Genomic DNA, 24833 nt, shown 5'->3' with positions numbered 1-24833 from the left:
TTAAACTGGGTACACATTGAAGAAATATTTTGTTGTATCTGCATAAGCCTCAAACTCATAGCCACTGTGTCAGAACTAAAACTCATAACTTGCTTTCTAGTGGATTTTTTTTGAGGTGGTAATAACCCACACTGGAGATTTATCATCTTTTTCCCATAGAGCCATTGGTGGATTCAAGCCATCGGATAGGCATCACCTAGCAATGCAGCTCCCAATGGATTATGCCACCAAGGCTCCCGATACGGGGGGGAAAAAGATTCTGTTCTTTCCATCACTGCTATAACGTGTAAGAAAATGAATATACAGAAAATTAAATACACAGGTCCCAGACATCCACATGCCTGTAATTAACCAAAACGTCCAATTTTGTGGCTAATCTGTAGAGTTTAAATTTGAAAATATTTTGACATATGCCAGACACTGATAATCTAATTTAGACAATTTTTTAGATAATTATCTTCTTAGATAATTTTTAGGATCTGCATACCAAGTACTCTATAAATTTAGAACGTGATTCACTTAAAGGTTTCAATAAAATACTCGAATGGCTTAGGTCTGGGCAGAGAACACCATGGAAGTTTTGAGTAAGGCAGTTCATGATTTAGAATAACATTGCCCTATGAGTGACAGAAAGTATAATCTGCCTAACTTTTCTGTAAGACCAGATATGAAGAGCTCAACTTGTCTTTAAATTACTGTTATAAAAATTCTCTATCAAATGCCCATTCTTGATTTCTTGTATGCATTCATGGTAGTACTTTTTATTAGGAGTAGTTTTAGAAGCAGCTGGCTATCCAACAGATTGAAGTTTTTAAGTGACTTTGCTTCTGCTGTTATTTTTGTTTATTTTAATTTCCAAGACCGGATGGAAATAGAAAACTAAAAATAAAACAGAAGAGATTCAAGTAGCTTAGGTAAAATTTAATTGGACTATAACCCAAGTAAGTCACAAGTCATACATTTAACCTAAGCAGATGCTCAAAACAGTCTAGGACAGTAACAAAAAGAGGTTGATCTCAAATAGTTATTTTTAATGAGTAAGAATGAGTTCGTAAGCTGCTTTTTATGTTTCTTCAACTTTGAGCCTCTTTTTGGGAAAATTACTTTTCATAAGAAACAGAGGACTTCTTTTGAGGACTCCTGTGAGTATTCCTTTTTAATTCATTTTTTTTTCATATTTGGGAAAGAGGTAGATGATTTAAACAACAACAAGTGACTACTAAAGAGAACGAGTATGAATTCTCTGAGTTGCATTAAGTGCACTGGTGGCAATAAAGTTTGGATTCCTGGCTTTGATTGAGGGAGGTGATTGCTATTTACAAGGAAACCTCACACGTTAACGAATGTATTTCAGTGGCTATCACTGGTAAAGCTATTTAGAAAGCACGGAAAGATTGGTTACATGTTTTATTTGCACATTTTACTTTTTATTGTGAAATGATCCGTGGAGTAGTGAATATATAATGGATGTAATACTGCCACCTCTTGGTTATGTAAATGAGGAGCTCTGCAGTCATAATTCGATGTACTGAAATTGGAAAATCTAAGTGTTTAAATGTCAACTCAGCTTCTTCTATTTTGGTTTAGCAAAAACAGTTGTAAATAAATAGCTATACTTGGGTGTGTGATTTAAAAGCCTCTGCAAAAGTATATCTATACATTAAGAGATATCTGTGTTTATGCAACAAAAGTGATAGTGACTCTCTTTGTGCTGAGACATTCCATAAAGCAGTGTTCAGACTTAGAATAAGTTGAAAATTGCAGAGTGTCCTTTATTCAATCAAGATAAAATAATTCAATCTTCACTTAAGCACCGCCTACAGCATAGAAATCCAATCATTTTCTTCTTTTCTTTCTTTTTTTTATAAGTACATTTCCTCCTCATTGTAATCAATTCTAATCAGTTTAGCAAGGTATTAGATAACCAGATTAAAGGCTAGAGAGCCGGCATTTTCTTATTAAGGAAGGTGTAAAACCTAGACTGAAACTGAATTAAAGTGCCTCAGGAATAAAAAGGGTAGATAGCTTTATTTCCCTTCCACTGGGGTAGGGAAGAACTTACACAGATAGCCTGCTGGATAATCATCCTGTGGTTAGGTATAAGTTAAGATCTATTACTTAGTTCAAGAAAATAAGAAGAAGTAACTTCAATGTCTCATTAGTTACTACCATCTGGATAAATGTTTTATAGGATTTTTTTGTTTGTTTCTTTAATGAATGTTTTATAGTTTTAATAACAGCTCTCATCTCTCGGTTTTCTGTTTCACAAAGCCCCTGCATGTCTGTCAGTACCCACGATCGCTAATTGGCAGTGGGAGAACAGGATGAAATCATGGAGAGGCCACTTCCTTTCTGTCAGGTGCTTTTATTTAAGTCAAGCAATAATCTGACTATACTGTTGTCCAGAGGCAAAAGTGACCTTACTGACACTGTCACTGGGATGAATGTGCGCTTGGAGATTGGTGAGAACAGTGGAGACTGTCTTACACATTTGCTTGGCTGTTTGCCCTGGCAACCAAGCCCAGGGTTTGAGACACGGAGTGTGACTCTAGAGTGGTTTATAGTCTATGTGAAGACTTTCAGAGGAAATAAAAAACAGATCAAAACTGAAGGTTATCTTTGAGATCACCCAGTTCCCTTATTTTAAAGATGGAGAATCAAGGACCCAGAGAGGAGAGGAAATGTGGATTGGTCAGGCAGCATATGAATTGTAGAGCAGGCCCAGCAGCTGAGTCTTCCAACCAAGTGACTAATCTCCTCCTCTTCCACTTTGCTGTCCCTGCTGCGTGTCTTTGTTTGTAGAAGCTGAGAGCTGATTCCTGGGGCAGCTTTCCAGTTACTAGTGGTAATGGCTTTCCAACCATTGGAAAATAAGTTTGCAACACTTACTCAGTGTTTTATGTCCTGATTCGCTCAATCCTGTTGGTTTGAGGGAGACTCTATACAGAGGCACCTTTTAGGTCAAGGGTACTTTTCAGAGCCATGAAATAAACAGGTCTGGCTTGAGAAATGAGTGGGTACACATCAAATGACAAGTTCAGGCAATCGACTAAAGAGAACGTTGAGGAGAATTTATGGAGTGCCCGAGTTAAGTGCTTGGTTGCTCACTAAAAGGTTAGAGGTTCCAGTCTTTCCTGAGGCACCTCAGGAGACAGTCATGGTGATCTGCTTCTAATTTAGCAGCAGCCAGAAGATTTCTAACCTTTTGATATCTAAAGAAGCAGCTAAACCACAGAGAGGAGGTGTGGAAGACTTTACAGTGGGAGAGTGGACAGTGGTTTTATCACATCAGTTTGATGCCTTAGCCAACCATAGGCAGGGCAATGTGGGCAGGGAATGTAGGGTTTTGCAAAGAGTAATAAAAAAAATTGTGGAATGCTCTATAAACCTAAATAACCCTAAAGGGAGATAACTTGCTGCCCAAGTTGGCCTCCGGGTGACGAAGGAGTGGCACGCATTTTGTTAGATTGAATGTCAGTCAGGCCTTTCCTGCTTCCCACGGTTGGCAGTGGTTAGGGGTCATACCTGAACTAGGGTTGCAGATGACTCAGAATATCCAAAAATGTTAGAACCAAGCTAGGTTGTGCTCTTCTGGGCAAAGAATTCATCCCTGGACCTCAAACCAGGGAAGAATATGTTTGCCCAGAGCAATTCAGTTTGGCACACATTCCAGGTTCAATGTGGTGGAAAGGCCAAGGCTAGAGACTGCAAACAGTTCATGTTTCCCTGCTCTCATTGTTCATTGTCCTCTGAGGCAGCAATTACTGCAGTGTTTGTGATGCAGCAAACACTCTCTGTTATTTGGCCCCCACACAGATTTGGAAAGAGATGGGCTTTGAACTTCATGTAATGAAGGTCTCACTTGGCCAGTTAATGGGAGACATTCTCATTCAAGTTGCAGCCAGCAGGGGATGAGGGGAAGAGGGGGAGCATTCAAGGATAGATCACATTACTTCCATTAAGAGAGATAAAGCACAGCACAAGAGAGGAGGCAGCCTTTGAGTGTCACACTATGAGACTGTAACACTGTTCCAAACCTCCCTGCTATAAATTACGTTATTACACATAATAGTCTTGGACAAAGCAAGAGAGAGAGTGTGAGTGTTAGTATACGTGTATGTGTATGTGTTACGGTATGGAAGGTGCATGTGAGACTGTGCTTGAAATGATGTGTCATTTAAATGATGCTCTGTTGCATGGCCACCTTGTGCTCTGTGTCTGTGGACATGCTTGCATCGTGGTTTGCATGAAGCATTATGAAAGAGAGAGAACTTGCTGTGTGCATCTGTGTAGGTATGGAGTTTGCTAAAGGAATCAGAGAAACATTCCAGTCATCACTCACTCTGCTCAATCAAGGCAACACTTTCTTAGTGTTCAGGAGTGCTGGTGATGGGGCAGGCAAGTGAAAGACCTACTATTTGAGGCTTTCCAAGATTTCAGGACCATGTATCATCCTGTTGTTGTTGTTGTTAAGTGCCATTGAGTGGTAGGCGACTCATAGCGACCCTGTGAATGAAAGACGTGAAAACTTGTATCATTTTCATCCTTTCTTCAGGTTCATAAGGGTTTCCGGAGGCAAGCTATTATGGAAGTGGATACCACTCCTGCTCCCAAACTTGTTTTAATCCAAGAGCTCCACCAAACACTGTCCACCATGGGTAACTATTATCACATTTGGCACATCAGTATCACAGTGTTTAGCCTCACAGCAACCACGAGTTACCTTTATATAGCAAGTGGACAGACCAGGGCTATATGACCTAGAAGACTGTTTGACCAAAACCATTTAAAAACAGGCCTGAGTACTACAGATTAGAGTCACCCACCTTTGGCTTTGGTAGCATCACTTTCTGCCCACTAGGCCAACTGATCTCTCTCTATGGTGGCCCTTGGCCCTCAGCCTACAGGCGTGGCCAAACATTTCAGTATTTTACACTTCTGGCATGCCCAAATAATGGCATACTCTGTGCCAGAGACCCCCAACTCATCTGGTAAGTCCCTTCTGCTGACACCCACTTGGGATGAAAAGAAAGCCATGAGAGCGTAAGCGTTTCATACTTGTCCCTCCTAGTCAACAAAATTTTGGATTTTCTTAGCTTATAGATTAATGGCTTTAGAAGGGGTTGTGGTACTAGGGATATTGTAGCTGATGTTAGATGGATCTTCGCTGAAAGCAGGGAATACCAGAGGAATGTATATCTGTGTTTCATTGACTATGCAAAGACGTTTGACTGTGTGGATCATGGCAAACTGTGGCTGACTGAAAAGAATAGGAATCCCAGAACACTTAATCGTTCTAATGCAAAACCTACACTTGGACCAGGAGGCAGTCATCAGAACAGAGCAAGACAACACTGCATGGTTCAAAATTGGGAAGGGTGTACGCCAGGGATGTGTCCTGTCTCCATACCTTTTCAACCTGTATGCAGAACAGATTATCCGGAAGGCTGGGCTCTATGAGGAGAAATGTGGGGTCAAGATTGGTGAACAGTCTGCGTTATGCAGATGGCACAACCCTACTTGCTGAAACTGAGGAGGACCTGAAGCACCTGCTGCAGAGGGTCAAGGACTGCAACCTCCAATATGGATTGAGGCTCAATGTCAAGAAGACAAAGATTCTCACCACTGGACCAATTGGCAGCATCAGGATGGATGGTGAAGAGATTGAGATTGTTCACAGCCTTAGTTTTCTTGGCTCCACGGTCAACCCTCTTGGCACCAGTAGCCAGGAAATTAAAAGGCGCATTGCCATGGGAAAGTCTGCTGTTAGGGACCTCTCCAAAGTACTGAAGAGCAATGGTGTCTCTCTGGAGACTAAGGTGCATTTGATACAGGCCATGGTCTTTGCAATCACTTGTTATGCATCAGAGAATTGGACAGTGACCAAGGAGGATAGAAGGAGAATTGATGCCTTTGAGCTTAAGAAGAGTACTGAGGGTACCATGGACAGCTAGGAAAATAGATTCGTTCTGGAAAGGATTAAACCGGGTGGCTCCTTGGAGGTGAGGATTCTGAGGCTCTGTCTAACATACTTTGGACATGTTGTGAGGAGAGACCAGTCCTTGGAGAAGGACATCATGCTTGGGAGGGCGGAGGGTCAGCACAGGAAGGGAAGGGCCTCTATGAGGTGAATGTGGTAATTGGGATGGGAGTGTCAGAGACAGTGCGATTGGCACAGGACAGAGCAGAGTTGAGGGCTGTTGTACATAGGGTCGCTAGGAGTCACAAGCGACTTGACGGCACATAACAACATAGATTAATGATGATAATGATTATAATAATAATAGTAATAAACCCACATCAGTGTCTGTCAAGTCTACTTTGAATCTTAATGATCCCATGTATGTCAGAGGAGAACTTTGATAGAGTTTTCAGTGGCTGATTTTTCTGAAGTTGAATGCCTTATTTTCCTTCTCTGACTCCTCTGGGTGGATTCAAACTTCTAACCTTATATTGGCCTAATGTTTAATGGCCGATACCACCCAAAGCTTGTCAGTATTATCAATTACAATTTGTTGACCATCATTTACTATTTTGTAGGTACTGCACAAAATATTTTGCATGTATAAGTTAATTTCATTCTCACAGCTCTGGTAAGAAGATACTGCCCATTGTCTATGTACAGAATGTTTTTATAACTTCTGTAAGGCCACTCAGCTCATTAATACCAGAGCAGAATGTGAACTCAGGCAGTCTGGCTCCATAGCCCATTTTATAACTCTAGTCTGCAATCCCTTATCTCATTCACTGACTCGCTGCTATCAAGTTTCTTGTCCTAACAACCCTCCATAGGGTTTCTAAGATTATCCATTTTAATGGGAGGAAACTGCTCATCTTTCTCCAGAGAAACCACTGGTAGATTATACCACCAGTGTTCTTCATCTCTTACCTATCACCTCCCTATCAAAAACTACTCTTTATAAGGACTTCAACCCTCCCCTTTTCCAGAAGTAAAAATAGAGACAGAGAAGGGAACAACAGTTTGCCCTAGTCCCCAGTGGTCATTGATAGACCCTATACTACCGCACCCCCTGCTCTTTCCTAGATGTTGAACAGCCTGCCTCCTGCGGGGAAGCACACACTCCATGAGGATAGGTACTCTGGCTCTGCCATTAGCAACTTTCATTGAGTGTAGACTGACCAGAAACTGAGTCCCGAGTCCCTTTCCTAGGTCTAAGGCAAATGAAAGAATTCCTTTCCCCTCTCCCAGCCCCCTTTGTCACTAATGTTGTAGAAAGGGCCATATTTTGCTGAAGGCTGTGCACATATACACCTTTCCCAATATTTCATTCCATCAGCCTTGGAACATTTGAGAGGAAAACGAGTTTGACAAATCTAGTGGAACATCTCTGAGGGCACGAATAGAGGAGGGTTATTGCCTTTTAAAAAAATTGCCAAATTGCTAAGGTAGGACCTCTGATACGATTGGAGGTTGGGCCATAGGGATATGAAGATTCACTTATGAATGGCTCTTGATGATAAGACAAAATGAAATGAAATGTAACAAACTGTAAAAATTGTTTTATTAAGTTTTACACTGTGTAGCTATGTTGAAGGTGATAGCCAAAATGGGATCTCAAATGGCTCGTCAAATTTTTAAAATTTGTTTCTTACAATCATCTGTATACTTTGTGTTTTCTATATTTGTATACATTGTATTTTACATAATTAATAACTATGCTTATTATCCCCCCCTTCAAGTCCTCTTGGACTTGTACACCACCCCTTTCCTCCTTTAACCTCTGCTATCCTAGTGATTTTCCCTATTTTCCACCTTATGTCCCCCTCTCCACTTCCCCATCTCTTTTTGAACATTTTTACATATCTTGCTCAGTCATCTCCCTGTTTTCGTGATAGTGGTCTTATGCAGTGTTTGTTCTTATGTGACTGAGTTACTTCACTCAGTGGAATATTCTCTTGTGCTATCAAGTCACAGCTGGGTTTTCAGACGCTTTAAATAACATGGGAGGAGATCTTTCCTATGTTATATAGTATTTTATGAAATTGTTATTCCTTAGTGTTGCATAGTATTCCATAGTGTGGATGTACCACAGTTTTTCAGTCCATTCATTTGTTGATGGGAATTTGGACTGTTTCCATGTTCTTATTTTTGTGAATAATGTTTCTATGAATATGTTGTTAGTTATCATTGAGTCAAGTATAAATCATAGCAACCCAATGGACGACATATCTGATCTCTGTCTTCACCTATGCCATCCTCACAATCTCTAACATACTCAAGTCCCTTACTGTAGTCAGTACTGTAGTCAGTGTCAGTCCACCTGGTTGAGAGTCAGTCCTCCTTTCCCATGCCGTCCCTCCACCTTTCCAAGCATGATTTCCCTATCCAAAGAAATGCCTCTCCTAACAACATTTCCAAAGTATACAAGACAAAGCTTTGCCATTCTTGCCTCCAAGGAGCCCTGTGGCTGCATCTCTCCAAAACATATCTGTTCTTTAGGCAATCCATGAGATACTGGTATTCTTTAACACCACAACTCAAAGACATACGCTTTTCTTCTATAATCCTTATTCATTGTCCAGCTCTCAGCAGCACAGCAAGTGATTGAAAAGAAAATGGTATGAATCGGGCACACCTTAGTCCTCTAACTAACAACATTGTTCCTCAATAATTTGAAGATGTCTCCGACTGCAGACTTTCCCAGTGTAATATGTCTCTGAATATGTTGTTGTTGTTATGTGCCATCAAGTCACCTGTGACTCATAGCAACCTTATGTACAACAGCCCTAAACCCTGCTCTATCCTTTGTCAATCTCACTGTCTCCAACACACCCACCCCCATCACCCGAGTCTCTGAATCAATCCATCTCATCAAGGGTCTTCCTGTCTTGCGCTATCCCTCTACCCTCCCAAGCATGACATCCTCCAAGGACTGGTCCCTCCCTGCAATATATCCAAAGTATGTCAGATGAAGTCACAGAATCCTTGCCTCCAAATGTAGCCTGGTTTCACCCACTCCGGGATGAAACCTATTTGTTATTCTGACGGTCCATAGTATATTCATTACTCTTCTCCAGCACCACAGCTCAACGGCATCAGTTATCCTCCTATCATCCCTAATCATTGTCCAACTTTCTGATGCATAGCAAGTAATTGCAAAGACTATGGCCTGGATCAGGCACACCTTTGTTTCCAGACTGACATTGTTGTTTTCAGTACTTTGGAGAGGTCTCTGACATAGGTGTACATATGCCCATTTGTGTCTCAGTTTTTATTTTCGTGGTATATATTCTTAGCACTGGAATAGTTGGGTCATGATGTGGGATTTCTATGTTCAGTTTTTGAGGAAACACCAAACTGCCTCCCTTAGCAATTGTACCATTTTCCAATCCCACCTGAAGTGCGTAAGAGTTTCAGTCTATCTGCATCCTCTACAATGTTTATTGTTGTTGTGTTGTTAAATTGTACTACTCCTGCCAATTGGGATTCATAACAGGAATGGAGAGATAGTTTAACATAAGAAAAACAAGTAATGCAATTAATTATATTAACAGAGTAAATAACAAGAACCACATGATCTTATCAATTGATACAGAAAGACCCTCAACAAAACCCAACACCCCTTCCTGGTTAAAACACTAAGCAAAATAGGAATAGAGGGGAATTTCCTTAACATAGTGAAAAGCATATATGTACCAAGAGTTAATGTCATTCTCAATGGAAAGAGACTAAAGGCATTTCTCTAGATAACATGGACCAAACTAAGATGCCCACTATCATTACTCCTATTTAATATTGCCTTGGAAGATCTAGCTAGGTCAATAAGGCAAGAGAATGAAATAAGAGGCATCCAAATTGGCAAAGAGATAAGTGGGACAGTTGTTGTATACAGATGATATGACAGTATACACAGAAAACTCCAAAGGTTCAACAAAAACTGTTAGACTTGTTGTTTTGTTATGTACCATTGAGTTGGAACTGACCTATAGCTGACCCTCCAGTGGGTTTTAAAGGCAGTTAATAGAGCAGGAGGAGATTGCCCATCCCTCTCCCACAGCATCTTGCAAAGAGGGGCTATTCCTTGGAGACGGACATGATGCTGGGAAGAGTGGAGAGTCAGCGAGGAGAGGAAGACACTCAGCCAGGTGGACTGACATGTTGACTGCTGCAATGGGCTCTTGTGTGTCAGGAATTGTGAGGATAGGACAGGACAGAACAAGGTTCAGAGCTTTTGTTCACAGGGTCACTATGAGTCATACTCAAGGGTGCCTAACAGCAACATTGTTAATTAGTGTACACACAAGGTGTGATTGTCAATCCTTTTCATGTCCTTCCTTTCATGCACTCAACCATATTGTTTATTATCTTATGTACATTTTCTGCTCTCTCTTCTTCCCCTCCCTTTTGTGACCATTTTAATGGGCAAATGGTATGAACTACTGGACTCACTTATTTACGCACAGAGTGAGTGAGTCAGCCTGCCTCCTAAATGACTGTCTGGGGATGAAGGCATTCTAGTTGTGGTTATCAGTTGTTGTTGTTGTTGTTGTGCCAGAACTGACTCATAGCTGACCCTCCCAGTGGGTTTTCTGAAGCTGAAAGTTGTATAAGAGCAGATTGTCCTCCTGTGGAGCAACTGATGTATTTGAACAGGCTGCTTTGCATCGATAATACAATTCGACTTACTAGACCACCAGAATTTTCTACATTTTTGGTGTAGAATATAGCCCATCTAGTTGTCTACTAACTTACAAATGCATTTTTAACTAAGAAGCAAATTCTGAACTTGAAGGGAGAAGATGCAAAACCCAAATTTTTAAATTGGGAGTGTACATTTTGCGTTTTATTCTGAAAATGTGGCCAGTGAGCCCCCCCAATAAGCTCACTTCATGAATCAGTAGTTGAGCTACCTTTCCCGAAAACTGTCAGAAGTGCCATGGGGCAGGAGAGGAAGCTCATTTAAGAATATAGTCTTCAAAACCGGCAAAGCTGCGCACCTTGGGCCAGCTAACGGGACAGGAAACTGGTCGTTCTGGTGGGCACAGGTTCCTCTTAAAATAGCAACTTTCAATAAGTTTCAGGTCTGAATAATTCCCCCTAGTTGCCTGGAAAGCTGAGGATTGGGGAATATAGACATTGGGAGGAAAAAACCCCACATTTTAAACATGTCCTTTTTTCTTTTATAGAAAAATGCAAGAATTTAGTACCTGCTGGCAACAAACAGAAGAGCAGGAGAAATATGCGTACAAAGGAGTGGGAAGTTAGACAAGTAGGCACAAATTCCTCCCAGATATTTTCAGTTCTACTGTTTTGAATGGTTGACTGATGTGCAGGAAGACAATGACTTTCTACTTGGGAAATGATGCTCCTGATATCTTAGTTGTTATCTAAAATAATGAGAACGGCTGTAGGATAGGTTAGCTATTCACTTTGATAGCTTCCAACACAGAAAGTGCCATTCATTCTTGGCAAGGCTTTGTTTCTTGTTTTGATCCATCCTTTTATGCACTTCCTACCTCTCCAAGTTGATTTTTTAAATCACTCCTGGGTAGTTTGTTAAATAGGAAACATTTTTATCTACTGTGCATAGGCCTTGGAAAGACTAAATAATTAGACTTCTCATGAAAGCTTGCCTAGCATTTGACAGTTTTCAAATATGTGAGCTCATCTGAGTCTCACATCCTTTCAAGGATATAAAAGCAAAATGCAGCCAGTTGCCATTGAGGCAGTTCTAACTAATGGCAAAGCCATGTCTTGTAGTGCACAACTCTCATGGCTGTGACCTTTTGAATGGGGTTGAACCACTGACATTTGAGGACAGAATGAAGTAGAATTGATGAGGTAGAAGAATGAAGTACAATTGCGTGAGCTTAGTGTGTTGAATATCTCATGGGTTGTTAGAATAGCGATCAATCCATGTTGGAGGAAGTACAATCAGGGTGCTCCTTAGAGGTGAAGAGGGTGAAACTTCATCTCACATACCATGAGCATGTTTCAGCAGCTCCGCTCTTTGGAAAACAACATCATTTTGAGAAAAATAGTCCTCTCCTTGACCCAGTGACTTATAACAGTGAACTTGCACATAGTGGACCTTGTGTGGATGGCACAAAACAGGACAAGGCTCTGATCTGTTGTTCATAGGGTTGCTAGGAGCTCTAATCTACTCAAGGGTACCTAATAACAACAAGCAACAACTATTTGCACCACTTAGAGATTCCTAGTTTCTATCTATAAAATAGAGGCGGCCATGTCTACCTCCCGTCACCTTAATTTTATGTCATATAAATTAGATCCTACGAGTTCCGATGGTGTAGTCTCTTCTGTGGTATTTTGTTAGCCAAGGGTCTACATTTTAATCCACTGGGTGCACCAATGGAGAAGGATGAGTCTGTGTCCTCTTCTAAGGATTTACAGCCTCAAAAACTTGTTGAAAAGTAGCCATGAGTCTAAACCTACTCATCATCAGGGGGCGGGGTTTGGGGTTTGTTTGTTTTTTTTTTTAAAAAAACCCATTTTTATTATTTTTTTGTGTGTGTACCATCAAATCAGATTTGACTGATACTGGAAGAAATTTGTACCTCCATCTCCAGCAGAGCATGTGGTGGATTCGAACTGCTCACCTCTGCAATTGCAGGGCAGCTTCTTACCACTAGGCCACCAGAGCTCACCGGGGGTTTGGTTTTAAAGTCGACAATATTGTCTTTCATTTTTCAGATAGCACCAAGGCTCAGGAACATGAAGTAAGTTACTAAAATCACCTGGCAACTCAATGCTGAGAGCTGACATGCAAGCTCTGTATGGTATAGTCTGCAGGATGTTATGGTGCTGACCAAAAGGCTGCATCTCTGGTGGTTGTAATCCACCCGGTTCTCTAATGGAGAAAGATGGGAAGCCCACTAGCTTCTTCAAGGGAAGAAGATGGCCATTCTCATTAAGATTTACAGCCTCAGACATCTGCTGGAGTGGGATGATGAGTTGGAGCCTACATAATAGCTATGTTGTTGATTGCCTTCGAGCCGAGCATGTCTCATAGCGAACAAAAGGCCTGAAGCCCCTCTACAACTATTGATGTTTATCAAAGTTCATAGAGTTTCTGGAGGCATGAGTGAATGAAAAAACAAAGTAGATCTTCTGAGAGCATCTCTGACTGCACAGAAAGTTGTAGGGTAGAAACTATCTCAAAGGTGTTTGTCACTGGTCATTGGAGAGCACACCTCCACTGAATGAGGTGAAATGGCCATTCATCTTCTGATTCAGGTGCAGTGGTGAGGAGCCTCTGTGGGAGCACATGGCAGTGGGCCATGGTCCTACTTGGCCGGGCGTTGCACTGCTGATCCAAAGGTGGCACCTGTCTGGTGGTTTAAATCTACCAGCATCTCCGAGGAGGAAGGATGGATATTCCTCTCCTGTGCAATGTACAGCCTCTGAAAACCTGCTGGAGGGTAAACTGCGAGTTGGTTCCAACACCACAGCAATGACCTAACCTAATGTGAAAACAAAATTATAATGTGAGGTTTCTTGTCTAAAATATCAAGAATCGTAAGACAGTGACAGCAGGACATTGAATCAAGTGTGGTGATAACCACTCCAGTGATCAGTAACCAATTATTAAAGATACCATGGACTGCTAATAGAACAAACAGGCCTGTCCAGGAGAGTGTGAAATCTGACTGCTTCTTGAAGGCAAAGAATTGAAGCTCACATATTTTGGTCACCTGGCCATGAGGGACCAGTTTGTGCTTAGACATCATGCTTAGAAGAGTGGACGAACAGCATAGGAGAGGAAGACACAGTATGAGATGAATTGACTCAGTGACTGGGGTTATGAGGGTAGGTGTGTCAGAGACAATGCAATCAGCTCAGGACAGAGCAGGGTTCAGAGCTGTGTACATAGGGTTGCTATGACTTGGTGTCAACTTGACAACACACAACCACAACAACAGTCGCTTTGATAGAGGCTTCTGTTAGGTTGCTACTAATAAAGACATGGGAGCTTAGGATATGACACTAAATAAGAGGAACAAAAATAACTTTTTTTCTCCTCAAAATTCAACATAGAATCTTTTGGTTAAGAGCTCAGATATTGTAATGAGAAAGACACTTCAATGAAGATGATTTCACTTTGAAATCACTTGCTAATTTAGTGATCTTAGTAAGTCAGTTATTTGTTTCCTTCCATGTAAAATCAAACTGCACCACTTGGCTGACAGTTTGTGATATTGTGGTGGTATAAATCAGGAGGGGTTATATTAGCACATTTATTCAGTTTATATACTGAGCAACTAACCCAAGAAGCTGGACTTTCTGAAGAAGAATAGAACCTCAGGATTGCAGGAAGATTCATCAGCAACCTGTGATATGTACATAATAAAATCTTGTTGCTCAAAGCAAAGAGGACTTGAAGCACTTACTTAAAAAAAAAGCCTGTGGCCTTTGTGAAGCCTGCGTATGAATTACATCTCAAAATAAACAAAAATCGTTTGAACTGGATCAAGCCACAGCATGATAAATGGCAAAAAGAGTGAAGTTATCTGGGATTTCCTTTTACTTGAATCTACAATCAGTGCCCTTGGAAGCAGTAGTCAAGAAATCTATCAGTGCATTCCATGGGGCAAATGTGCCACAGAACTCTTTATGTTTAAGGCTGATTAATTTTATAAGACACAGTGTTAAAAAAATTTATTATATGGAACAATATGTAATGTACCTGAAAAACTATAAAACACAATGTGCATGCCTGAAACACAATATATATGAAAAATCAAAATATTAATAACAAAAACTCTTTAAAGTGTTGCCAAAGCAAAGACATTGCTTTGAGAACTAGGGTTTGCCTGATCCAAGCCAAGGAGAGATGGAAGCTGTACAATGAATGATGAAGACTGAAGATGTTATTTTCATTTTGGAGTTGCATATGATGTTTCAAATGCTTCTATTATGCTGTTGGTGAAAAATATTAAGTATATCACAAATTACCAGAAGAATGATCCAATAAATGTGTCATCTGAAAGTGTAGCCAGAATGCTGCTTAGAAACGAGGATGGCAAGACTTCATCTCATATTATCTGAACACATTATGCAATAGGGCTAGTACTTTGATCAGAAGGACATAATGTGTGGTAACATGAAGGGCGTTCAAAAAAGAAGACTTGAATGAGGTGAATTTACACAATGGCTACGATAGGCTCACACGCAGCCACCACTGTGGTGAGGAAGGCACAAGATCAGACAGTGTTACCTGCTGTTACACGTAGGGTTGCTATGAGTAAGAACTGACTCCTAGAAGCACTTCAACAAAATGCTTCTTGTTTCCGTCCCATTCAGACACTGTAAGGCATTGCTTAGCACAGGGCCTAGCATTTGGTAGGCATACAATAAATGCAGTTATTGATGATATCAGAAGAATCAAATATTGCAACTATTTTGGTCATCATCTTATTGCCTGTGTTATATTCTCAAAAGAAGTATAATTTTAAAAATGTTACTATTTTATATTTGTAGGATGTCAAATCTCAGGTTTTACTATACAAGGAAGAGAGTAGCTTATTTTAGATACACTGGTGAGGAGATTTAGGTTGTTAACAGCTTTAGTTTGCTTGGCTCCACAATCAACACTCTTGGTGCCCAGAGCCAGGAAATTAAAAGACAAATTGCACTTGGAAAGTCTTCTGTGCGAGACCTCTGCAAAGTACTGAAGAGCAACAATGTCAGTCTGGAGACTAAAGTGCACCTGATCCAGGCCATGATCTTTGCAATTACTTGCTATGTACCAGAAAGCTGGAAAATGACTAGGGATGTTAGAAGGAGAATTGATGCCTTTGAGCTGTGGTGTTGGAGAAGAGTTCTGAATATACCATGGGCTGCTAGGAGAACAAACAGGTACATCCTGGAGCAGGTGAAACCAGGCTGCTTCTTGGAGGCAAGGATTCTGAAGCTTCATCTGACGTACTCTGGACATGTTTCAAGGAGGGACCAGACCTTGGAGAGGGACCTCATGCTTGGGAGAGTGGAGGAACAATGCAGGAGGAAAAGACCCTCGATCAGATGGATTGATTCAGTGACTGGGGTAATGCGGGTAGGTGTGCAGAGACAGTAAGATTGGCACAGGATAGAGCAGAGTTTAGGGCTGTTGTACATAAGGTCGTTATGAGTCACAGGCCATTTGACAGCACATAACAACAACAACAACAACATAGGGAGTGCTTCTAGGCAAAAGGCACTCAGTTCAAATCCACTGGCATGGAAGATACATGGGTAGTCTCCTTCCATGTGATTTACTACATCTTTTTTTTAAATTTTTTTTAATTTTTATTGTATTACTGTCAAATCAGATCTGACTGGTACAGGAGGAGATTGGCTCCTCCTTCTCCAGCAGAGCATCTGGTGGATTTGAACCGCATACCTCTGGGATTGCCTTGCAGTGTCTTGCCACTAGGCCACAAGAGCTCCCTGATTTACTACATCTAAAAACCCTTGGGGGGTAGTAAGCTATGAGTTGATTCCTACTCCATGGTACATATCAAGGGTGAGTTCAGAGAATTAGAGGAAAATTATGCCAACATAGCGCATTTTAAAGCATATTTCATAGAATTTTGTTTGATTTCATCATTCCACTAAGACAGGTGCATTTAATGCATAGATTTTAATGGCAGTTACAATAATGTCAATAACGACAGCTACATAAGTCTGAATGAATATGAAACATAACCAAAGGTTATATTGTCAATAGCTTGCTTATTTTTAAAATTCACCCGAATGTTGTACTATTGTTAATTTACCAATATATAACGTTTTAGATATTTTTAGGTTAAGAAAGAAAACCTTTCACTGGCATATAAGACATTTTTATCCATACATTATTAAACTATTAAGAAATCAATATTCACCTTGAATATAGTGGAAATCTTGTATTTCCTTTAAAACATGAAACTGGAAGAAGACATCAAATACTCCCAATCATTAAAGACTTGCCTATTGATTTTACGTAAACTGCATCCTTTAATCTCTGCTTTGAAAAGGTAGTGTATTCTTTCCCATAAATATCCAAATCTAAAGAGGCCTTCAAGTTTTTGTATTTCTTCTTGGATCCACAAATTCAGGCTTTGGCTCTGTCCAGATGTACATCTATATAATCTGTCTCCCACTGCCACTATCACCAGTAACACACCTGAAATATAGACAGTTTTTAAATAATTCTTGTGTAAAGTGTATCCCTTCCTCCTCTTCCTTACAAATACTCTCAGTGATTTTTCTAATGGTTTTAAGACCAAGTATAAAGTTCTTTTTTAATGCTTCATCTATGGTCTTCCACAGTTGAAGTCCTCATGGTTCAATGTTATGTACTACAACCTCTAGATTAAAAAGAAGTCTCTCTTCTCCCTTTCCTCTTCTTGGTATATTTTCTCTGATAGTATTCTATTCTTAAGTAGCAGTTGAAGATCAGCATCCTGCAGGAAGTGTTTCCTTTCTGCCCAGGCCTTTGGGATCTCTCTTTTCCCCAACCTTCTCTAAACACCTACCTGCACCTCAACATTCTTGGCTCTTGAGTACATGTTGCCTGATGCATGGTCTAGATCTCTGGATCCATCTGGCAGTTTTTAATGATCATGACCAGGACAGAGTTGTTACCATGGGGAACAAAATTCGTTAGAGAAATGCTGTAATCATTCCTCTTTGTTGTTGTTAGGTGCTGTTGAGTCGAAACCAAGTCATACCTGACTCTCCAGTGGGTTTTCAGGGCCTGTAAATCACATAGGAGGAGACTGCCCTTCTTTCTCCCATGAAGCGGCAGGTGACTTGAACCAAGTGCCTTGGGGTTGACAGTGCAATTTCTTACCACTAGGCCAGCAGAGGTCGTATTTTCCCTTAGTAACCCCTAAGCTCTTCCTAAAGTTTCCTTTGACAATGCTGTTGTTATTAAGTGCCATCAAGTGGGTTCCTACTCACAGGGACCTTATATACAGGAAGAAAACACTACCAGCAGCACTTGACCCCGCCTGCAATCACTGCTGCGCCTGAGCCCAATTTTTGCAGCCACTGTGTGAATCCATCTTGGTTAGTCTTTCTCATTTTCACTGCCCTCTCTACCACTAATTATGATGTCCTTCTCCACTGACTTGGCCCCTTCAGATGACTTACCCAAAGTACATGAGACAAATTTGCACCATCCTTGCTTTTAAAGAGCATTTTGGTTCCACTGCTTGCAAGACAGATTGGTTTGTTCTTCTGACAGACCACAGTATATTCAACATTCTCCGCCGACACCACAATTCAAAGACATCAATTCTTCTTCAGTCTTCCTTAGTCATACTGTGAGCTTACTGACTTGTTACTTGTAACTATTATCATTTCCTCACATGTAGCTTCTCAACAAGTATCTCAGCTTTTCAAGGGGAAACCGCTCTTATTTATCTGTCTTTATTTTCCTTCCTCTAAAGCAACATGGACATTCAGTACCTACTAAGAGTTTCAGCCAAGGCTTTTAACTTAAGAAACCAAGAAAAGGTGTGGAGAATGAAGCTATTAGTCAAATCTAGGTGGTGGTGGTGGTGTTGATTGCTGTTGAGTCAAGCACGACTCATAGTGACCCTATTAACAAAAGACCTGAAGCCTTTCTATAACCATTATCATTTATCATAATTTATAGAGTTTCCAGATGCATGTGATGACTCACTCTAAATTCAAATTTTGTTGACAATGATGCATCCTGCAGAATTGCTAAAATAAATATTTCTTCAACTCACTGTTTTAGAGACCACTTCTATATGTGAATTGAAGGCCATAGTGATGGAAATTTTTGGGGAAAGAGGTGTTGTGTTTAAGATGTGTTGTATTGTGTGCCAGTGGGTGAACTACAACTCAGCGACCCTCTGAGGAAAATTATAGGAACTCTGCCCACTCCTGTGCCATCCTCATCATCTCTAAAATACTTGAGCCCATTACTGTATTCATTGTGTCAATCCATCTTGCTGAATCCATCTCTCTTACACTGACCTTCCACTTCTCCAAGCATAATGTTCTTTTATAAGAACTGGCTCTTAACATGGCCCTTACCAACATGCCTGAAGATTGAAAAGGTATGGAAATAACATGCACTCTTTCCTGATTTCAAACCATCTAGTATTTCCTTGCTCTGTTCTGATGATGTTTCTGGTCCAAGTATAGATTTCGCAGAAGCACAATCAAGTGTTCTGGGATTCCCATTCTTCTCAGGGTTAGCCGCTATTTGTTGTGATGCACGCAATCAAATGCCTTTGCATAGTTAACGAAACACATAGATATTCCTCTGGTACTCTTTGCTTTCAGCTAAGATCCAACTAACATAGCTATTATGTCCCTAGAGTCACTACCTCTTCTAAACTCAGCTTGCACATCTGGCAGTTCTGTGCTAATGTGCTGTTCCAGTCAGTTTTGGATAATATTCATCAGGATCTTGCTTGCGCGTGACATTAATGATACTGTTTAATAATTTCCACACTGTTGGATCACGTTTTTTGGAATGGGAATAAGTATGAATCTCTTCCAGTCAGTTGGCCTGGTAGTTCTCCTCCAAATTTCTTGACACCGCCTGGTGAGCACATCCAGGGCAGCATCTGATGGTTGAAATATGTCACTTGGTATGCCATCAATTTCTGGGGCTTTACTTTTTTTTTTTTTTAAACCAATTCCTTCAGAGCAGCTTAAACTTCCTCCTTCATCACCATTGTCTCTTAACCGTACATCGTTTAAGTATAAACCATATACTGTTTCATTAAATTCTTCTGTGCCAGCCAGTTTGGTACAGTGACTGTACTCTTTCCATCTTCTTTTAATACTTCCTGGGTCATTTAACAATCTTCCCATAGCATCCTTAAGTATTACAGTTTGATGCTTGAATTTGTTCTTTAGTTCCTTCAGCTTAAGAAATGCTTCGAGAGTTTATCCCTTTTGATTTTCTGACTTCATCTCTTTGCACATTTCATTACAATACTTTACTTCCCAAGCCGCCCTTTAAAATCTTCTGTTTAGCTGCTTAAGTTCTTGCTATCTTCCCTTTGCTTTGGCTTCTCGGCTCTCTAATCTCTTGTGACATTTATCTTGGTCTTTTTTCTCTTCTGTCTTTGTAATGACCTTTTGCATTCTTGTTGTATGATATTCTTGATATCCTCCTACAGCTCATCTGTCTGGTCTTCGTTCATTAGTGTTCAAGACCTCAAGCCTCATCCCTAAAATGGTCTTTAACTTCAGATGGGATAGACTTGAGGTCAAACTTTGGTTCTTGTGGATTTATTTTTCTTTTCTTTAGCTTCAGTTTGAACTTGCATATGAGTAATTGATGGTCTGTTCCACAATCAACATCTAGCCTAGTTTTCACAGCTGATATTGAGCTTCACTAGCAATTTTCCCCCCTACAGATGTGATCAGCCTGGTTTCTGTGTAGGTCACAAGGTCAAGTTCACATGTTTAGTCGCCATTTGTGTATCTTATATTTTAAATAAAAGTACTTGCAATTAATAAATCACTGATTGTACAGATTTTTATCATTCTATCTCCAGTCTCATTTTTTATCACCAATTTAATTTTCCCTGACTACCGATTCTTCTTCCCTGTTCCTATTGCATCCCAGTCACCCATCATTATTAATGCATCTTGGTTGCATGCTTAGTCAATTTCTGACTATAACAGTAAACAACAAAAACATACTATATGTGGTTGTTTTTATTTAAGCCTCATGTTTAGAATCAACAAGACCTTGGGGAGGGTCTTTGTATTTAAAAGTCTGTTATTATATTTTGGAGGAACATTCTTCTAAGAGGTACAGCATTTTTCTGTCAATAAACTGCGCAGAGGTAACCCGGGGTTGCTGTGATGCTGAACCTTGACTTATTGGGGTGTCAAATGCCATAATGATTACCCATGGTGGACATTATTTGGTGGAGCTTCCAGTTTAAGACAGGTTTGGAAGTAGGAGTGGCATCCACTTTCTAAACCACATGCCTCAGGAAACTTTATGAACTTCGATAAATGATGATTATTATAGAAAGGCTTCAGGCCTTTGGTTCATAGGGTTGCTATGAGTCGTCCTCAACTCGATGGCAATCGACAACAACAAACAGTAGGTGGAAGTAATCTATTTCGTCCTCTTTGGCTCTGGTTGTTGGTGCATATATTTGAATGGTATTGGAATTAACAGGACTTCCTTGTATGCATATAGATATCATGCCCTTCCTCACAACATGCATTTCAAGATGGATCTAAAAATGGTATTTTTAACTATGAATGTGAATCCATTTTTCCGTATTTTTTTCATTTCCAGTACAGTAGATCATATGACTGCCTAATTCAAAATGCCCCATGCCAGTCCTCGACTTGGAACAAGGAGAGGAGGGAAATCAACAAGTTTGAAACAAGTGTGTTCACAAAGTGGAAAGAAAGATAATAAAGTAGAGGAGACAGTGATATCAGATATGATGGAGAGAGGGACAAAAGACAAGAGGAACGTGGGAGAGAAGCATTCCAGAAATAAGCCACTAAGGCCAGGGGTTGAAACCAACAATAACAACAAAAGACTATATTTCATTAATAGAGAGGTCCTAAGAGGAAGTAATAGCTACTCTTCCCTGTTTTCTTAGTTCATCATTATGCATACAGCAGCTCTCAAGGAAATCTGAAACCTTGTTCATGACCGCTGTGTATAAATTATCAGATTTGTTTCCTGCTTGGATTTCTATAATTTGACAAAGTATTGGAAAGAATAAGAACCTTGAGATACTCTTCACAAACTCCATCTCAGCCACCTTCCACTCATCTAACGTGTGTCTATACAGCTTGCCAAAAACAGTGATCAATGAGTACTTGGGCTTGCAGTAGTTATTTCTGCCTTTAGACTATCCTCTTTTCTTGTTGCAGTTTCCATCACCCTGTTGACACTGTCCCTGAGTCACTTGCCATCTGAATGCGCACACCAGCTGCGTGGGAGGCAGTCTCTAGAGGTGCTGAGGGAAGACAGCCTGAAATGAAATATTTTCTACAGCAGTTTGAGCAGGGCTGCTTGGAAGGTGGTAGGTCTGTGCATACACCAGGGAGAAGGGAGCACAGGAGAGAGAAGGAGCTTTTATTTCCTGAAACCCTTGCTGCTGAGTGCCAGATACCTTGTTAAATGTTTTCCACTCTTATTTAATATTCCTGGACTTCTTTATGTTGAGGGTTATTGCCATCATCCCCATTTCACATTCATTCACTAACTCATCCATCCATCCATCCCTCCCTCCCTCCCTCCCTCCCTCCCTTTAGCCCATGGCCCTGAATATGTTCTTTAAAGAGTGAGCTGTGCCTGAGAGGTAGAGAGGCTTGCTGGAGAACACAGAGAAAGGTGTTTAACTGAGATACAGACTCAAAACGTTCTAAGTCCAAGGTTTCTGCTCTTCATCAATAAGCAACCCTATTTCATCTGTCCCATTCTGTGATGAAAAAGATGTCATTGAGCGTAATCAGGATCAAGTGGCTTATTTCCTTAGCCCTTGAATGTGACAACACAGATTTTATGAAGAACGGCAAAATGAATACGATAATTCTAGGAAAGGACATGTAAGTGTCTTGGTTAAGCAGTGCTGCTATAACAGAAATAACAAAAATGAGTAACTTTGAAGAAGAAATATCTTTTCTCCGTTTTAGAGGCTTCCGTTATGTATCATCAACTCAGAACGGAATCAGAGGTGAACCTCCAGTGGGTTTTCAAAGACACTTAATGGCAAAGGAGAAGATCACTCCTCTTTCTCCCACAGAGTAGCTGGTGGATTTGAACTATGTACCTTTGGGTTGGCAGCACAGTTCCTTACCAGTAGGCCACCAGAGCTCCATTTTGAAAACATTACTGTTGCACATTTTTTCCTCCCCTCCCTCTTCCCTAGCTCACCCTACAATGCACTCCTTGTTCCAGATTATTATACATCAGAGCTCCATTTTAGAGGTTGGAAGTTCAAACTCAGAGCATTAACTTTAGGGGAACACTTTCCTCTCTCACTCACTGTCTTGCTTGCTCTCTCTTTCTCTGAGGGGAGATCCTTGTCTCACTTTCCAGCTCTCATGTATCTGAGTTCCTTGGTGATCTTCACATGACATTTCTCTCCCTCCTCCTACCCTCTAATCTCTCACCTCATCCAATTTGCGCCAACTTGTGTTTGTGCATATTTATACCACACAGATTTTATTAAATTTAGAATGTACCCTACACTGGTATGATCTCATAACAAAGGAAACTACGTTTTCAAATAAAATTGCATCCATAGCTATAGGCGTTAGGAGTCCAGCACACATTTTGGGGGAACACAGTTCAGTTCACAACAGTAAGCATACTAAATAACAGCACTTAGAGTTTTGTGCTCATTTGCTGCATTGCAATTTCTGGTAGGGAATTCCAAGCCCATGGGTCTTTCAATGCACTACTTGACTTGTCCTTGTTAGTTACCTCAAGCCTATTCTGATCGTAGAGACTCATGTTACAGAACTGTGCTTCATAGGGTTTTCAAGGCTGTCACCTTTTGGAATCATATCTCTAGATCTGTATTACAAGATATCTCTGGGTGGATTCAAGCAGCCAACTTTTCATTTAGTAGTGGATCACGTAACCATTTTCTTTTTTTTTCATTTATTTTATTTTTTTTTTTTCACTTAACCATTTTCAATATCCAGGGACTTCTCCTCTACTTCATGGAGAGTATATGACATTTGAGTTATGTTTTGACATGACTAGCTCTAAGGGAATTCTTCTAGTCCTCATTTAAACTAATTGCAAAGAATTCATTTGACCAGCTTAGTTCTTTTTTTCTATAATTTGCTTTAGGTTTATGTAGATTTAACCACAGGATTCAGTGGTCATGTGATTGTGTGAGCCCCCTCCCAGCTCCTTTCAAAGAAGGAAGCCTTGGAGACTTTGTTTGTTTGGTCCCTGCCTGATTAAGAGCTTCATGAGATTGAAACCAAGTGTGAGGGTCTCATAAGACAAAAATCAAACCCACTGGCATCATGTCAATTTCAACTCATAGTGACCCTATAAAACATAATAGAACTATGCCATAGGAGTCCCAAGGCTGTAATAATTATGGAAGCCAACAGCCACATCTTTCTCCTGCATAGGAACTGGTGGGTTTGCAATGCCAGTCTTTTGATTGGAAGTTCAGTGCTTTAACTACTGTGCCATTAGGGCTTATCTCATTGGTTAAAAAAAAAAACCCAAAAAAGCCAAACCACTATCATTAACGTTATTCCAACTTTATTGTGACCCTGAATCAGGTTTCTGAGGCTATAAATCTTTCCAAAGAGCTTCTAGTTGGATTTGAACCATTGAACTTTTAGTTAAAAGGAAAATATGTAACACACTACACCACCAGAACTCTTTTTCCTGAGTTGAAGCCGTGGAAAATTGGTCACCACTAATTAATCCTCTGGAGACTGAGAGTCCATAAATCCACAGTCATGTTCAAGGTTATAAAACTGTGATGAGAGAAGTAGAGTCAAGTGCAATAGGCATTTGACCCTGGCCAGCCCTGGGGGTGTCTGGTTGGAGATTCAATGAAAACTATGTTACAGTGCCCCCTTCCTTTCATGTTCAACTAGAATTGAGGAGAAACACAGTGTCTAGATCTTTTACTCAGCTACGGAAGGTGAAAGTCCCATTAAAGAGAACTTGGATAAAAAAGGGATTAATTTGCAGCTCTACACATCAGAGGTCTTCAATGATTCGAGAATGGGAACTACTTCCCCTCCCCCTTTTTTTCTCAGCCAAAGACAATCTATTTTAGCATTTGTATTAGTACACATCTTAAAAGATGGTAAGCTGAGCTCCAAAGAAATCAGGAGGTAAGCAATAAAGGATTTATTAATTAAAAATATA

The sequence above is a fragment of the Elephantulus edwardii genome, unplaced genomic scaffold (genome assembly GCF_000299155.1).
Source record: "Elephantulus edwardii isolate Elephantulus edwardi_28Jun2011 unplaced genomic scaffold, EleEdw1.0 scaffold00016, whole genome shotgun sequence".
Classification (NCBI taxonomy): Eukaryota; Metazoa; Chordata; class Mammalia; order Macroscelidea; family Macroscelididae; genus Elephantulus; species Elephantulus edwardii.
The sequence above is the reverse complement of the archived record's forward strand: the minus strand, read 5'-3'. Positions refer to the sequence as shown.